The 17505-nt window shown below is 35.0% G+C and overlaps 1 protein-coding gene across 2 annotated transcripts in view; it reads left to right on the forward strand.

Annotated features, from left to right (window-relative positions):
- The window catches only part of ANKRD11 (ankyrin repeat domain containing 11), a 324097-nt gene that overhangs the window by 88099 nt on the left and 218493 nt on the right, over positions 1-17505 (forward strand). The window contains exon 2 of one of the 2 annotated variants that reach the window (XM_051974765.1): positions 6193-6273. The exons of the other annotated variant lie outside the window; for it this stretch is intronic. The gene's annotated coding sequence lies outside the window, so the exon portion shown is untranslated. The remainder of the gene's footprint in view (positions 1-6192; positions 6274-17505) is intronic. 2 annotated transcript variants of the gene reach the window in all.

A 17505-nucleotide genomic window follows, 5' to 3' on the forward strand; every position in this document is an offset into this window, starting at 1 on the left:
CCAAACAAGTTTGTTGAATTTAAATAACAGGTTTATGTGGCTTGAAAACAGAATGACTTTTGTCGTAATTGAATATTTTCCTTATCTAGTATCATTTGTACTTGCTTAATGGCTTAAGTATTCAAATTATTTCATATATATATTGCTTTTGAAATTAATTTTTAAATAATAGAAATCTTTTAGTCTTGTGTTCTCTTGCTCTGTCCTTTAGTTCCTTTAAGAAGTCCTTATTGTTATTTCTATTATAGGAATGATTTAATTTTATAATTTAGGATGGTGCTTTTGGTTTGGTTTTGTTGTCAAATACTTTCGGAATTGAAGCTTTTGCTTCAATTGCCAAGATGTGGCTCCAGGAGAAGCCATAGCTTTGTTTCAGTTGCTCACCTATATATCTTGCCATACCAAGTTGTTATATGAGAATACAAGAGGTTTAGATATTGGATACAGAGGTTTTTGAGTCTTCACACTGTATGAGTTGTTGTAAGGTGTTTGTGTTTATTTTGTTTTGTTTTGTTTTTTGCAAGATGAGTGTTTTAAAAATAGCCCCCATTCCAAAATGTAGTGTTTTTATTTACTCTCTTTCTATCAGTGGAAATTTAAATGCATGATGTCAATACAATGCTTCAAATGTATTTTTTAATGGGAATATTGAACATATTATTAGGGTTGAATAATTTCTCTCAATAAGCATTTATTAAGTACTTAATACCTTCCAGATATTGTTATTCATCATTAGAAATACACAGAAAGGAAAAAGACTGGCTTTTGTCCATAAGAAGCTTATATTTCCAGTTGGGGAAGACTGTGCAAACAACAGCACACATTCAGGCCACATATAAAGTATTTGAGATGATAATAAATCTTGAGTGAAGAAATGGACATAAAGTACAAAGTTGTGCTTGTGTGTGTGCACACATCAAAATAGAAAATATATAAATGTTTATACTCTTAAAACTTTAGTAGCCTCTATCCAAGGCCTAGACCTCATGCTTGCCTATCTATCCCCTCAATGGCACAATGCCTTTATTTTACCTTCTCAGAATTGTTTTGATTATAAAAGGCATGAAATCAGTGGGTTTTTTTTTTTTTAACTTAACACATACCATTTCCATAAAATGTAGTCCTATTTTTAAAGTATGTTTGATTTGTCAAATCTGTTTAATCAAGTATGGGAGTCTTTTTTTTTTTTTTTTTTTTTTTTTTGGTAATGATTAAAAAAAAATTCTGTGTTTGGATGGAGTAGATTAAAATTTTAATGCAGAGACAATTATTTGTTATTTGGGTTTTTAATATGTCCTTTTCCTTGTAACACAACTTTTTAAAAAAAAAAAAATCATGGAGCCAGTGATCAAAAGACACAATGAAAATTAGTTTGGTGAAGTGCTTCTTGGAGATTGAATTTTTAGCACACTTAAGGACCAAAAGCCAAGGGGATTTGCTTCTAGACTATTAAAACATATGAATCCCTTTAGAGCCTATTAGGAGGTAAGTGTCAAATTTCTATTTTATACTGTAATCAACAAAAGGACTCTTTGGTCCTTGAAAACAAGTTTTCTAGCAAGTTTTCTTCTCAGTTAGCTCCAGTGGCTTTCTTTTATCACCTCTAGGATCAAATATAAAATCCTCCATTTGGCAAAATTTCTCCTAACTTAAGCAGGGTTAAGGGGCACCTCTCCAATTTTCTAGCATTTTACTCCTTCCATCTTCTCTTCTGTCCTGTAATATTGATGTTTCTATGCTTTATTTAAGTCACAACTAAAGTTCCCTCTTCTAAAGGTAGCCTTTCTTAATTCCTTTTAACTGTAGTGCCTTCCTCTTAATTATTTCTTATTTGTTCTTCATATGCTTGTTTGTTCACATATTTTCTTGTTATCCATTTCCTGAGTTCTATAAAGTGTGTCTTTTGACCTTTTTTGTATCTCCAGGACACTAAGTACTGAATCTGGAATGTAGGTGGTTAATAAATGTTTATTGATTGATTTATTAACTGCAAGTTTTTTATGTTCTGGAGAAAAGTGGGAGAGAAAATAAATGAATCTTAATCCCTTACCAAATAGTGCCTCTTGATTTTAACTCATGGTTCTGGAATTTTGCTGTCTACTATTGAGCTTAACTTAGACAACTCTTGATCCTTTTTTGGCAGGATGGAAGCCTAATAGCAAAGCATCTAGTATGATTGGGAAGAGAGTGTACTAAAGAGAAGGAATAAAATATAATAATGGATAGGAAGACCAATTTATGAAGGGCTCTGAATCCTAAATGGAAGGGAGGTTCTCTGTTGGATCCTAGAGGTGATGGGGACAAACTAGCTTATTAATCAGGGATATGATTGTGTTAGACTTGGGCTTTTGGAAGAACACTTAGGTCAATGTGAAAATGTAGAGTTGGGCAAAAATTTCCATATTGACCATGCCCTAAAGGTCACTTTGTTCTGAATTTTCACTCTTCTATCAAAATCTGGGCAGCATGTTTCGTCTTTAGTTGTACGGAATTGTGGTTGGTCATTTTGTGGAGAGAATTACCCATGTATTTCAAAATAGTTTGTCTTTACAATATTGTTATTGAATAAATTGCTCCACAAGATCCCACTTGTTAACCTTGGGTATCTATCCTGCAAATGATGATCATATCTACTTTGCAAATCTAACCTGTCCTCTGACCTCCAGTCTCTCATCTTCAAATACTTATTAGACATCTGGAACCGGAAGCCCCAAAGACATTTTCAATTCAACATGTGCCAAACATCATCAGTTACTTTGATCACCAAACTCTTCCTTTGTGAATCTTCTTGTCACCATTGATGGTTTTATAGTCTTCCCAGTAGTTTGGCTCCCTGATCTAGGTGTCGTCCTCAACTTCTCACTCTCTTAGCAAACCTCTGGTACTTACTGTCTCCTACCCCTCATCCTATCATTTACCAAGGGCTGTCCTCTTAAGTTTGTCACATTTCTTAAATATACTTCCTTCTTGATGCTGTTACTACCATGGTACAGGCCCATAATCTGCTCATACTTGGACTGTGGCAATAATTGGTACTTGGTTGTCCTTCCACAAGTCTTTCTAGTCCATCTTTCATTTCATTGTTAAATTGATCTTCCTATAAAACATAGATCTAAATTTTCCACACACCTCCTTTCATTCAATTCCAGTGGCTCTCTGTTACCTCCCAGATAGTTAGAATTTGTCTGTTTTGACTTTTAAAGTCCTTCATAAATTAGCCCCTCTTTTTCTAATATCCCTACTACAGTAGGGCTTCTCTTCAATTCTGCCATCCAGTGACGTTACTTTCCTCAGAGTTTCTATAGCAATATACTCCATCTCCTACTATGTAACATTTTTACTGGCTGACCTTTATGCTGGAAATGCTCCCCTTCCTCATCTCTTCAGGCTTCCATGGCTTCCTTCATGTCCCTATTAAAATCTTATGCTGTATAAATTCCTCCCCAATAGTATTTGAGGTTTTCCAATTACATGTAGAGATAGTTTTCAATATGCTCCTTTGGGTAAGAATTCCACATTTTTTTCTGTCTCTCCCTTATCCTTAACCTCCAATTTTTGCCAAGGAGTATTATTCTATATTTCTAATATCTCTTGAATATATGACCTCCTATTACCACAGTGCACACCCTTGACACCCTGGATTGTTGGAGGAGTCTGCTAAGTTGTTTGTCTGCCTTCAAGTCTGTTCTCCACCCAGCTGCCAATGTTATTTCCCTAAAGTGCAGATTCTTCCTTATCAGCTTCATATTCAGTAATCCTGAGTGACTCCCTGTTATCTCCAGGGTCAATAGTAAATGCTTTTTTGACCTTCACAACTCTTCCTTCTTCATCCTTCTTACATCTCAGTTTTTTCGCTTCATGTACTCCAGTGATAGAGGTGTTCCGGACCTCACTCTGTTGGTTTTCTCTGATCTTTGCTTGCGATGCTTTTCTTCATCTCATGTTACACCTTCTACAAAAGAGACTTTGCTGATCCTCTTTATTTTAGTGCCTTGTGTCTGGGAGTTAATTTCTGTTTATCCTGCAGCATGAAGATAATTCTTTGCACCATTGACTCCTCACTTAAGTTGAGCTCAGTGAGGGCAGGTGCTCTCTTTTTACCTTTCTTCGCATTTCCAGTGCTTAGGGCCGTATATGGCACATAGTAGGCACTTATTGAATGTTTGTTTATTGACTAGGAATCTTAATGTGGCCAGTAAAGCTGAGAAAGACAGGTCACATAATAAACAATAGAAGGAATAAGATCCACTAGAACTTAGTGGCCAAGGGAGAAGGGAACACGCTTGGACCTGTTCTTTAGAAATTTTCTTTGGCAGCTGAGTGGAAAATAGGTTATTGTGGAGAGAGTATTCAGTCAGGGAATGGAATTGTAAAGACTTTTAAAATAATCATAGAAGAGATGTAATGAAGGGCCCTGAACTATGATGTTGATGATGACTGAGAATTTAGTGAAGATTACATAGGAGAACCTTTTAAGCTTCTCCTATGTCCCAGACACTGATAACACTGGGGATTCCCTGGAAGGTCAACATTTCTCGCTCATTCTCCTTTCCTACAAGAAAAAAACCCAAAATAAAAATAGATACTAAACATTTCAGTGCACACTGTTGTTCTCAAGGAGTTCACAGTCTAATTGGAAAGGAAGAGGGTATGAAACAACTATGTACAAAAAAGATAAATAGGACAAATTAGGGACAATTAATAGAAGTAATACACTTAGCATTAAGGGTGATGGGGAAAGGCTTCCTGCTAACGGTAGGATTTTAGCTGGGACTTGAAAGATGGCAGGGAATACAACAAATGTAAATGAAGAGAGAATTAAAGGGAATAGTTTTTGAAAATGCTTGGAATTGGGGTTGCAGTATCATCTGTGAAGAACATTGAGGCCAATGTCACTGGATTGCAGAGTATGAGTTTGGGGGATAGAAAAAGAGGAGTAGCTTTTGAAGTCTTTGATCTTCAAACACAGGAGATAATGCGGAGTCACTAGAGTTGAGAGATTTTAGTCAGGGAGACAAACCTGCATGCTTTCCCACCTGTATTAGGCATGGAAATTCAGACTTGTATCAAGTTGTTGATAGAATCATAGAGAAAGAAGTATATATAACAGATATTACAAGGGTACAAGGATAACACTTGGTAACAGATTGGATGAAGGTTGGGATGGAAGGATGGGGAGTCAAGGGACAACTAGGATGAGAGTCTGGAATAGATAATGATACTTTTGACCATAGTAGAAAAATACAAAGAATATTTGGGGGATGGAGTGGGAAGATAATGGCAAGATTTGGGTGTGACAGGTGTGATTCCAGTGAGGATTTGAGGATCATAAAAAGTGCAAGCCTTGGTGATTTGATAGCAGTTTCCCTTTCCCTCTCCTCTTGTTTTCAAGGGAAGATTGAGTATTCTAAGCAAAAGTATAATTAAACTTCTATTTACTGCACATAAAGTCTGTATGGATCTCATTGAAACTCTTCCTTTGATACTGACCTCCTCTCCTCTCTACACCTCAAATCAGCAACATTCTATTCTGGAAGGTGTGATGTTAGTGTTGTTTTTGCCCCTGGGGATATGGGAGGAGAGAGACTGCTTCTTAGTGAGTACTAGAGTATGAGAGATGCATGGGGAGGGAGAAGTGGGCACATTTGTCAGTAGAACGGGTCAACCTTATTGATTGGGAATGGGTACAAGATTTCCTGTGTATAACACTAGCTTTAGTGGATCTCTTCGATAAAGAGAGCTAATTCAGTTTCAATTGATCAAAGATGGACAGAAGCAGCTACACCCAAAGAAAGAACACTGAGAGATGAATATAAACTGCTTACATTTTTGTTTTTCTTCCCGGATTATTTATACTTTCTGAATCCAATTCTCCCTGTGCAACAAGAAAACTGTTCGGTTCTGCACACATATATCGTATCTAGGATATACTGTAACTTATTCAACATGTAAAGGATTGCTTGCCATCTGGGGGAGGGGGTGAAGGGAGGGAGGGGAAAAATCGGAACAAAAGTGAATGCAAGGGATAATGTAAAAAATTACCCTGGTATGGGTTCTATCAATAAAAAGTTATTAAAAAAATAACACTCGCTTTAGAGTTATTTAATATTGTCCAAATGCCAAGATTTCCTTTTAAAGGATGGAATTAACAATTTAATATTTACTTTGACTAGTTTTGTTCTTTTGTTTCAGAATTACTGTTGCTTTGTGACACACTCGTGTTGGATTTAATACATATATCCTGATAAAAGACTGCTTTCAGCTATGGAATCGGTAAATATTTTAGTGATTTACTTTTGCTCAATTTTTTATGGTGTTTGCATTGTTTTGCAGAGATCTTGTGAAAATACTGTATCATTTTACAAGTTGTTTTTCTTGGGTCTTAATGACAAGTTTTAGCTAAATGATTGCCTTTTTTATGTGATTGTGTTAGAGTCTAGTTTTATCCTGTACTTTTGATAAATTTGATAAATTCAGTACTTTCTTAGTGTGATAATAATTAGCTTTTAGATATCAGTGAATAGCTTTTATAGTGTATTATTATTCTGTGTAATTAAATGAGTAGATACAAGCCTATCCGTTCTTTGTGTTCTCTTTAGGTGTTTTTGTGTTCTCTTAAGGTGTTCTCTTAAGGTTATCATCTCAGAGTAGGTAGGGGTGCATAAAAAAGTATGAGCAAATATTCTATACTTTCTAAGTATTGACAATTTGGGATAATATTAGTTTTTATACTTTTGTGAATTAGTATTATTGTTAACAATTGTCCTTAAAGGACGACCATTAATATTATTTTTGTTCATTTTTTAAAATAGAGTTTCTTGTTTTAGTCTTCAAATAATCACAGCTAAAGGTAGTAAAGTTTTGTTAGCCATGCATTGGGTCTGTCTTGGCTGATCTTCCCTGTGGTTTTGAGAAAAGTTCTAGTACATGGCACATGACTATTTTCAAACTAGTGACCACAAACTGAGCAGGATTCTTCCTTCTTTTCTGAAAGGAAAAATGTTAATTAATGTCAGGTTATGATTTTCTTGCCTGGGTGTGTCTAATAGGAGTGTAAGCAAAGCAAGTTATTCACGTTACCATTTTTATTATCCAGTGCTTTTGTAAGGAGATAAAGTACTAGTAAAACCTGTTACATCCTCAAATTTTGCCTTTTCCTTAAAATTAATCAGGCAATGGGACCAGTTGGATTTTAAAATAAATTCTTTCCTCTGCTTGCCTGTTCTCAATGAGATTTCCTTATTTTTATTATTGTTGTTTTTTAAACCTCAATCTTTAGTGAAGTAAGATACTTGGAAGCACATTGCTGACTTGTCACTGTTTCCTTTAGCTGTTTGCCTTTTAGTTATTGTTGACATTTGTACTTTCTGTGGAAAGAGAACTTAAATGCTTCTGATTATATATATATTCTTATGTTTGCTTTCTCTAAACGATGAGAGAGACAGATCAACATGATTGAGGAATGAGGTTTGTGTGAATTTTTTGTAGTTAGCAGAATCCAATTAATGAAATATTGAATGTTAATTCTTTTATTAATAGTTTTTTATTTTTCCAAATGCATGAGAAGATAGTTGTCAATATTTACTTTTACAAAACCTTGTGTTCCAAATTTTTCTCCTTCCTCCCCTTCTTTCCATAGACAGCAAGCAATCCAATATAGGTTAAACATATGCATTTCTTCTAAACATATTTCCATATTCATCATGCTGCACAAGAAAAATCATATCAAGAGGTGAAAACAAAAGTGAAAATACTATGCTTTGATCTACACTTAGTCTCAATAGTTTTCTTTGGATGTGGATGGCTCTTTCTATCATAAGTCTATTGAAATTGCCTTGAACCACCTCATTGTTAAAAAGAGCTGAGTCTAATACAGTTGGATCTGTTAATTTTTCAAAACTTACTTGCGATAATGAGTCATATTCATTTAGGAGATTCAGGTGAATGAGGGTCCATTTGAGTTGTGAAAATAGCCTGAACACTTCATTTTGGATGAGACATTTTTCCCCCTATGAAAATTTATTTTCTAGTTAAAGAGACAAAACTAGAATGGGTAAATAACAGTAAAAAGATTATCTGTGAAGCAAGAATGCATGCAAAGGGAGGCAACATCTTGGGAATGGAAAGATCATTGGGCTGGAGTGAACTCAATGAGGCTTTTTGCCTACAATGTTGCTGGGGCATAGAGTAATTAGTGAATGTTTGTTGATTGGTTACTTGACTTTAGCTATGCTTTAAGGGATAAGTAAGTTAAGTAGAAGAAATAGTGTAAGAAACTGAAAGAAGCAAGGCCTCTAAATGAGGATTGTTATGGTTAGAGGGTTTTGTGTTGTGTAGCCAAAAAAAAGATCAATTTATGATTTTTGAGGTCCTTGATTTGGGATTTTATTTTATTAGGCAATTGGAATCTATGAATAGTTTTTTTTTTTTTTTTAAGGATATGGAGAGAGTAGATATAACAACATGTAATTCAATAATAGTTAACCTTTTGAGATCAAGATAAGAATTTTAAGTTTTCCCTTCAATATTATTTCAAGTAATTAAAAAGAATATCCTTGACAAAAAGAAAGCAATCTTCATCAATAAGTCTCTATTGCTTTGAATTTGAATTACAAAGAGCTCTCTTTCCTAGAAAGGTTGTAGTAGATATTTTGTTAATAGATTTCTATCTAGAAACCTTTTATGACATGGAAATTATGTCATTCTTTCAGTACGGAATATTAATCAGTTTAGGATGTTTAGTGCCGCCATCTATCACTAAAGTAAAAATCCATTCACAAGATAATGGCTCTTTGGTCCTTTTTAACAGTATTTGAATTGAAATGGTGTATCTCCTCTTTGGAAAAAAGTCACTAATTATTGTCTTAAGACATTTATAATTTGTTTTCCTAATAGAGTTGGGTATATGTATTTTTTATATAAATCAGTTTATGCACAACTTCAATGCTGGGTACTGAGGAGCTGGAAGTGGGGTGCCAACAAAAGTAGGGATTGTTTCCTTTCTCTTTGTATTTCAGGGACTTTGCACAACTCTTGACTCATGCTTATTGATTTTTTTGGCCCAGCCTCACTTAACTTGGTCCTTCTGTTTAGTGACTTTCATAAAATGGGGTGAGAGTGTGTGTCATAGAACTAAGAAAATGGAATTAGGGAAGCTTATTTACATGGGCATTGAAACTAGGACATTGAGAAATCATAAACTTAAGTGAGCTTTATGTTTCTGTTGCTCTTCTCTACCCCCCCCCCCCCATTTACCCTGTACCCTCAACCTTGAAAATTATTGAAAAGAAGGAATATCATTGAATACAGCATATCTTAAGTTACATTCTAAGCACTGTGCTGAGACTTTATGCATACTAGATTATTTAATCTTAACAGCCACTCTCAGGAAGAGAAGTTATTTTTCCCCTCTCAGACTCTAGTACCTTTTTTTTTTTACCTATAAGGAAGAATTTCTCAAAAGGTATTAATGGAGACTCTTTTATTTGTTTTGTCATGTGTTTTTCTTTAATTATCTATACTGTAATATTTGTTTTCTGAAAGTAGTATTAAGCCTATGGCATTATGAAAAATGTAGTTCTAAAGGAAAAAAATATATTGAAACTCATTAGGTTCCTGAAATGGACATTGTTTAAAAATAACGTTTTCTTCCATCTGGTCATTGTTTAAGGGTGATTTTCAGAAAGGGAGAGGAATAGCCTTGATGCTCTTTTAAGGCTCTTTTCTAACCCCAATCTCATGTGGAATATATCATGTATTTTTAACCTTTCTTTCATTTAGCTTACTATTTTAACAGCAGTTGTGATTTTTATTTTGTAAGACTTTGGCAAGAAAAACATGCTCCAACCAACCTGGGTTTGGTACTACTTTACATCATCCTTGGTGCTTCAGATCTTGGGCATGTTGAAATAGTTGAGAAGACAGGTTTTCTATTTCTGAAAAGATGATGGATTGGTAAGAGCCCAAATTTCTGGTCAGTGTCCTCAGCCAAAGAAAAACTTGATGTGATGTTGATTAAATAAATCTGTCAAGTCACCTTTAATAAGAACCTGCTATGTTTTAGGCACTGTGCTGGGCTCTAGGACTGCAAATAGAATGAAATAATCGTACCTTTCAAATAAATAGCTTATGTATATTTTTATATGCTTTCCCTTTCTCACCCTTCTCAGGACTACTCCAATCTGGCCTACACACATTCATTAAAGGAATTTTCCTTACTGCAGAACTGACCAACATAATTTCTGTATTCCATCCACTTCACTGGTTTCCTATTGTCTCCAGTAAAACTATAAATAAATGCTGACTTTTCAATCCCTGTACAACCTAGACATCACTCCCCCTTCCACACTCTGCAACTACCCAAAGTGGGTCTCTCTTCCGCAGAAAGGTCTTCCATTTCTGTTCTTTTGCATGCCAATTGCCTTTCACTCATACCTCCTCAAAGTCCCTCTCTTTCTTTATTAGGTAGCTCAATGAAGTAGCATCTTGAAGAAGACTTTCCTGACTCTTTTCTTTCAAATGCATGTGTTTATCCTTCTAAAAATCTTATCTGGAACTGGTTTGAACACATGCTTGTTGTCACCTTCATCAGGATACAAGTCTCTTTGAAAGTAGTAATTATTCCATTCTTTGTATTTGTATCTTCTTTGACATATAGCCAGCATTTAAGACATTACTGTTGTTTGGTAAAATCAGGATAGTTTAATACAAGATAATTGGGGAGATCAGTTCAGGATTCATGGTGCTTGAGCTGAGACTTGATGGAAGGAAGGGATTCTTGGAAGGAGGAGTACAATTCTATTCACTTGTGATGGGGTAGGGTGGAGAACCAGTGCAAAAGGATTGGAGTAAAAAATAGATTTGATGGATGTGTGAGTAGACAGAGAGGAGAGATATATGATATAGAAATGGTAAGATTTGGTAACTGATTGACCTGGAGGGGATGAGTTGGGATAAGGAACACTGTGGAAAATATGAAAACTATGGGAGAGGGATCCTGGAAATGTGGAGGTTGTCTGGTTCTGCCTCTGATTTTCCCACCTCTCCCTTTAACATTTGTCTGAAAGTCATGATAAACACTTGTCATATAATATTTTCCTGTAATATTTTGATCATGTTTGCTAGGTTGCTGTGACATTACTGATAAAGCAACATGCCTAGGTTAAATTTTTTTTTTTTTACTGATGTGTCATTCATTTTATTGGAATAGTAATTTATTTTTCCAATTACAAGTAAAAACATTTTAAACCTTCATTTTAAAACTATTGAGTTCTACATTGTTCTCCTTCCATTTTGAAAACAGCAATTTTATATAGATCATATGTGCTATCATGATAGTAAAACATTTCATATTAATCATGTTGTGAAAGAAGAAGTAAAACCATGACAAAGATAAAATATTTTCATTCCATTTAAATAATTCTTGTTAGGAATTTAAAATAGATGTTAGTATTTTTTTATAGTGAATTTTTTCATTAAAAAGGGAAGAACAAGTAATTGAATAAGAGATGTCATTTAATATATTTTGGAATATTAGTTTTGATAATATAGTTTACTGAAACATAGCTCTACTATAAATTACTGTAAGTCCACAGGTAATCTAGGTTATGCATACTTTTACATGCTAATAAAGAAAAAGTACCTGTATTTTTCTAAGTATAGAAATGGACTGTTATGTAATCTTTCCCTTCAAGCACTCCTAGCTTTTTAGAAACACAAGCAACTATTGTAAAACAGTGAAGAGATACAATCCCATCTTTTAGGTAGACTGAATTGGCAGGAAACATCAGGTACACAAAAATTAGATAGGTAAAATAAGAAAGGGAAGATCTGAATTCCACCCACACACCAACTGTACCAGACAAGCTAAGCTAGCCAGTAGTAGTTGTGGCTGTTTCTTTTCTTCCTCTGCATTTTTCCAAACTGGTAGGGAGCTGTTTTCTGATTTCCGTGTTTTCTAATGTGAACTAGAAAGAGGAGATATGTTTTAGACAAGAAATTGTTATGTTGGCTATTAGGAATAACTCATTTGTTACTTTAAAGAGTTTTTTTGCTTCTTATGTTAGGTCTAAAAAGGTAATTGTGTTTCAGGTGTGTGTGTAGGGGGGAGGGAAAGTGTCTTTTTTAATGTACAGAATTAGGAATCAGGACTAATTAGGATTAGGATCAAGGAATCAGTGACTTTAGAATATCATATTTCAGTATTGTAATTTGTGATTTTTAAGTGTGGTTATTCCTAAGGCCTTTCAGGGAAATCTACAACCCCTCTTAATTATTTAGGTAGGTGGTTTCTCTCAAAAATTCTGCATTAGTTACTGGCCTTTGCATCTGGGCAGGAACTGTCGTGGCATGTACTTCATTGGCATAAACCTTTTGAAGCCCACAGACGGTTTCATGTTGGAATCCACAAATTGAAGTAGAACTAAGTAGAGATGAAATTCACAACTACATAAAAACAAAGGGAAGAAATTCTTTTATTTTATTATTCTTTATACTTCTCTATACCATAGGACAGCTAGAAAGCACAGTAGGTAAAGTGCCATAAGTTAGGAAGTTAGGAAGACTTGAGTTCAAATGTGACCTCACTGTGTTCAAATGTGACACATTTACTGTGACCCTGGACGAGTCACTTCACTTTGTTTGCTTCAGTTTCCTAATATGTAAAATGAACTGGCGAAGTAAATGACCCAAAAAAAGGTGATTTCAAAAACTTTGACCTTACTAAAAATAACACCATCACATAAGTACCATGTTACATATTAATTTGTGTAATCTGAATTAGGCAGACAATTTTCAGATGAAGAAATTAAAACTATTTCTAGTCATTTGAAAAGGTGTTCTAAGTCACTGTTGGTCAGAGAAATGCAAATTAAGGCAACTCTGAGGTACTGCTATACACTTGTCTGATTGGCTAAGATGACAGGAAAAGACAAGGATGAATGTTGGAGAGGATATGGGAAAACTAAGACACTAATACATTGTTGGTGGAGTTGTGAACAGATCCAGCCATTCTGGAGAACAATTTGGAACTATGTTCAAAAGTTATCAAATTGTGCATACCCTTTGACCCAGAGATCTTAAAGGAGGTAAAGGGACCTACATGTGCAAAAATGTTTGTGGCAGCCCTTTTTATGTGGCAAGAAATTGGAAACTGAGTGGATGCCCATCAAATGGAGAATGGCTGAATAAATCGGTATATGAATGTTGTGGAATGTTATTGTTCTATAAGAAATGACCATTTCAGAAATGAAATCTGAAATGATTTCAGAGAGGCCTGGAGAGACTTACATGAACTAATGTTGAGTGAAATGAGCAGAACCAGGAGATCATTGTACATGACAACAACAGGATTATACAACGATCAATTCTGATGGATATGACTCTTTCCAACAATGAGATGATTGATGTCAGACCCAATGATCTTGTGACTAAAAGAGCCATCTACCCGCAGAGAGAAGTCTGAAGGAACTGAAGTGTGGCTCACAACATAACATTCTCACTCTTTTTGTTGTTGTTCACTTGCATTTTGTTTGCTTACTCATTTACTTTCTTTTTTTTTGGTCTGATTTTTCTTGTATAGCAAATGTTTTGAAAATAAAGAGCTTTATTAAAAACAAAACAAGAAGTTAGGGGTGTACATTGTAGTGACGGCTTTTCTCTTGGTCCCAAATGAGATTTGTTTAGGATCCAGTCTAATGTTCAAGGTGTAGTTAGTTGTTCCCATGTTTCTGAATCATTTTTTGCCTGGAGTATTCTGATTTGAACTTTCAAGTAATATTGGAAAGACAAGAAAGCAGGCAGCAAGAATGACTTGCCTAGACCCAGGCAGGCTTGGTATTTAAACTTCTTTCCTCCTCTTTGTCTCTCTGATTTGAAATGTGGAATTTCCAGGGGGTGGGGAGGAAGGGGGGATGACAGCTCCTCCATTTCTTCATTCCCCATGTGGCTGCACTCTTGAACAACTTTGGACTTTGCCTTTAAAGTCTGTTCTTTTCTTCTCCTCCCCTTTCTTCCTCCCAATCAGCATCCCTTTGTGTGGTTGCTATCTTTCCCTCATTGGATTGTAAGTGATGATACTGTGAGTCACCAATGCTTACTACTGGCACCTGTCACATAGTAGACCCTTAATAAGCATTTCGTGCTTGATGAACTAGGCTTGTGTTGACTTTCTAGGCTGATATCACACTGTGGGCAACCTAGGATTGTCTATTCACATGCTTTGCCTTGCTCCAAAGTCAAAGCTTGGTAAGTAATTACTGACCTTGCTAGTGGTTGCATAATATTTTGCTCTAGTTATTATCTTCTTGGATGACTTCAGTTCCACAGTTATAAGAGTTGTATTTTATCTTAACCTCTTCCAAATCAGGGTACTGACATTGTAATTTTTTTTTTTTTTTTTTTTTTTTGTGACAAAGGGATTCAGGGAATTTTATGATTGTTCAAAAGATGATGTAGGCATTTAATGTATCTCATTTTGTGAACTTTTGAATCAATTATTCCAGTAACACAGCAAAGTATTTAATCATAGGGGCTCCCTAAAATAATTCGCCCTTTTCATGAGTTATTCCTTGAGAATATTTGAAATATCCAATATATTTTGAGTATAATAGAGGAGAATCAGGTTGTCTTTGTGGTTGTCTAATTCTTGAATCTAGCCAGATGGCTGGGTGTTTTTTGGTTTAGGGTGGACTCATAAGTAAAAAAATATTAGTGAGAATTAGCTAGCAAAGAACAACATGTGCTGGTCTCCAAGAACAGAATGGAAATTTGCTAGATAATAAGTAAAAACTTAGGTGACCTCTTGTAACTTGATTGTGTTTAGGTGGGTGCTTCAGTAATTAGAATGCCCAGTTTTAAAGTGGTACCAAGAGCAAACTTGCAGTGTTCACGTTGCAAGTGGCCTTACTGAGACAACCTTCAAACATGTTTATTTTGGTAGTATGAGTGCCAAGTTCCTGTGAGTCTCTGTGACCCAGTGTTTGAAAATACAACTGGAAATACCCACACATTATTTTGCTTCTCTCCTTCAAAAATGCAGAGAATGAGAGAAATGTGCAATAACATATAAAATTTATTACAAAATTGTGTAAAATATAAAATATATATAAATGTCAGAGGAATACCATTTTCAACTCCTGGGAAAGATGAGGAACAATTTTGTAAATTATAGTTGTTTTAAAATTAAACAAATATCTACATTTTGAAACATCATTCATCTTCCTTTAAAATGCTCTTTCTTTGTGGTGTTTATGGAAAATTGTGCATATTGTCCTGTGCCCCTCTCTCTTCCTGTCCACCCCAAACTTTTTAAAGCACATTTATTAGAGGAATTAGGTCCTTCAGAGAAGGATACACTCTTATGTAGTACCCAGATGTAGGAAGGGACTTAAGTGTACAGACAGAGAATAAAAGGCTGTATTTTTTGTGCTTTAAGGGTATGCTTATACTTGCTTATACACTCAATCTATTTTGCAGGAACATAAAATAAAAACTTTTCCTGCGTTCATCAGCAAATAAGTATATTCTTAGTTAAGACCCTAGTTTCTTACACTACTCCCTCAATGGGCAGTTACCTTCAAAACCTCTAATGCTCTGCCTTCCAATACAAGTATTAAGCCTTATAGAAAATACCAAAAGTCCTCATCTCTCTTTACAGAATATCTTTCTTCAAATACCCAGAGGAGCATTTATCAGTGGCACTCCTTCCCACCACCAGTGCAACGTTTTTGCCTTTATCTGTTTGTGTACATTTAGAAAGATTTTTTTTTTTTTTTTTTTTTTTTTTTTTTGGTTTTTAAAACTGATCTCTCCAATGCCATTGTTTCTGTTGATGTCCTTGGCTACTTTATTCAGTCTTTATACATTTCTGTGATCTGGAGCGTTTAAGAAGCAAAAAAATCTCTTTGGGTTTGATTTTCTTTATAAAAATATTTAAATGCTTCTAACTGCCATTTCTTTTTTCATTTATGATTATACCTCTTATTTTTCAGGATAGGTCACCTTGTGCTGCATCCTGAGTTCCATTGCTCTTTGGAACACATTATTCTGTTCCCTCCCCCTTTTTCTTGTGGGTGCAGAATAATTTTGTGTTATTCCAATTTCATTTCCTTTGTATTTGAAGTTCTTTTTCTTGGTTGCTTGCGGAATTTATTTTTTCTTAATTGAATTGTCAACTTTTAACCGCTTTGTCTTGGAATTTTCAGAAAAGCCTTGATACTCATAATCTCATTCTCTCTCCCTCTCCTCATTTTTCTCCCATTCCCCTGACTGACTGTCTCTCTCCTCTTCCTCCCCTTCGCTTCTCCTCTCTCCCTTTGTCTCTGTGTGGAGAAGTTCTAGGCAGTTTATTTATTTATTTTTGGTCTTTATGATGTTAAGAGTTTTTTGAGTTGGCCTGAGATTTAGTGTTCTTATAAGTTCTCTTTTTGCTTCCTATTCTTTAAGAGCAATATGTTTTGCATGTATGAATAGCATATGTCTTTTAAAGTAATTAAAAGCCTTGTAGCATAGGGCAAGTTTTTTGCTTCTTTTATATATAAAAATATATATATATATATATAGCATTCCTAATCAGTGGTCATTTCTTTGGTGAGACATAACTGCTGGTATATTTTGGCAGTTATTCTCTTCCCTGCCTCCATTCACTTTTGCATTCACTTTCTAGTTGATCTTCCTACCTTAGTTAGGTCTTTCTGTACTCTAATACAGTGTCCACTGAAGTGTTTTTGTTAAAGAAAAATTATGACCATGTAATTAATGGAAGTAGGAGAGAGTGGAGGCAGTAAGACCAATCAGAAAGCTGTTTGAGTAGTTGGAGTTTGAGGTGATATAAGGAAATAAAAGAGATGGAAGTTTTTAGGTGAGGAGGGATCACTTCAGTTTTGGACATGTGAAGTTTAAGATCCCTATAAGACATTCTGTTTAATATATTTAATAGGCAGATGTGAGAGAGAAAATTTAGAGTTGGACAAATAGAGCTAGCTGCTAACTCACATATGGTGGTAGGACAGGATAAGAGATTGCATAGGTTTGACATGTAATGGAGATTGAATAGGCCTTCTAAAGATTGGGAGGTTCCAGAGGGGTCCTAAGCAGTTATTGGGATGTCTGTAATGGTTTCAAAGTTTAGGCAACTGTGTGTAGAGATGAAGGAATGGGAAGGTTGAGGTAGTGCTTTTGGAGTTGTAGTAGGTCATAGTAGACACTTGAGAGTGGGTAAATGGCTATATTACTGATTCTCTTTTCTGTGCAGGCAGTACATTAAATAGTTTGATGTATTAGGATTAAAACGTATGTAATTTCCATCAGTGATAATGACTGCAATCCATGTAAGCAAACTTCTACCATTCTTGATTTATTAGACTTCTATTAATTTTGTTTTGTTTGTGCATTGAGATAGACTTTCTTAGAAATTTTTGTCTTGGTTTCCTGCTGTGATTTTTTTTGGGTGTGGGGGTGTAAAGAGAGCTTGATCATGGGATATGGGGATTTTAATTTGAGTCTACT

The sequence above is a fragment of the Antechinus flavipes genome, chromosome 2, assembly GCF_016432865.1.
Source record: "Antechinus flavipes isolate AdamAnt ecotype Samford, QLD, Australia chromosome 2, AdamAnt_v2, whole genome shotgun sequence".
In the NCBI taxonomy this organism is placed as follows: Eukaryota; Metazoa; Chordata; class Mammalia; order Dasyuromorphia; family Dasyuridae; genus Antechinus; species Antechinus flavipes.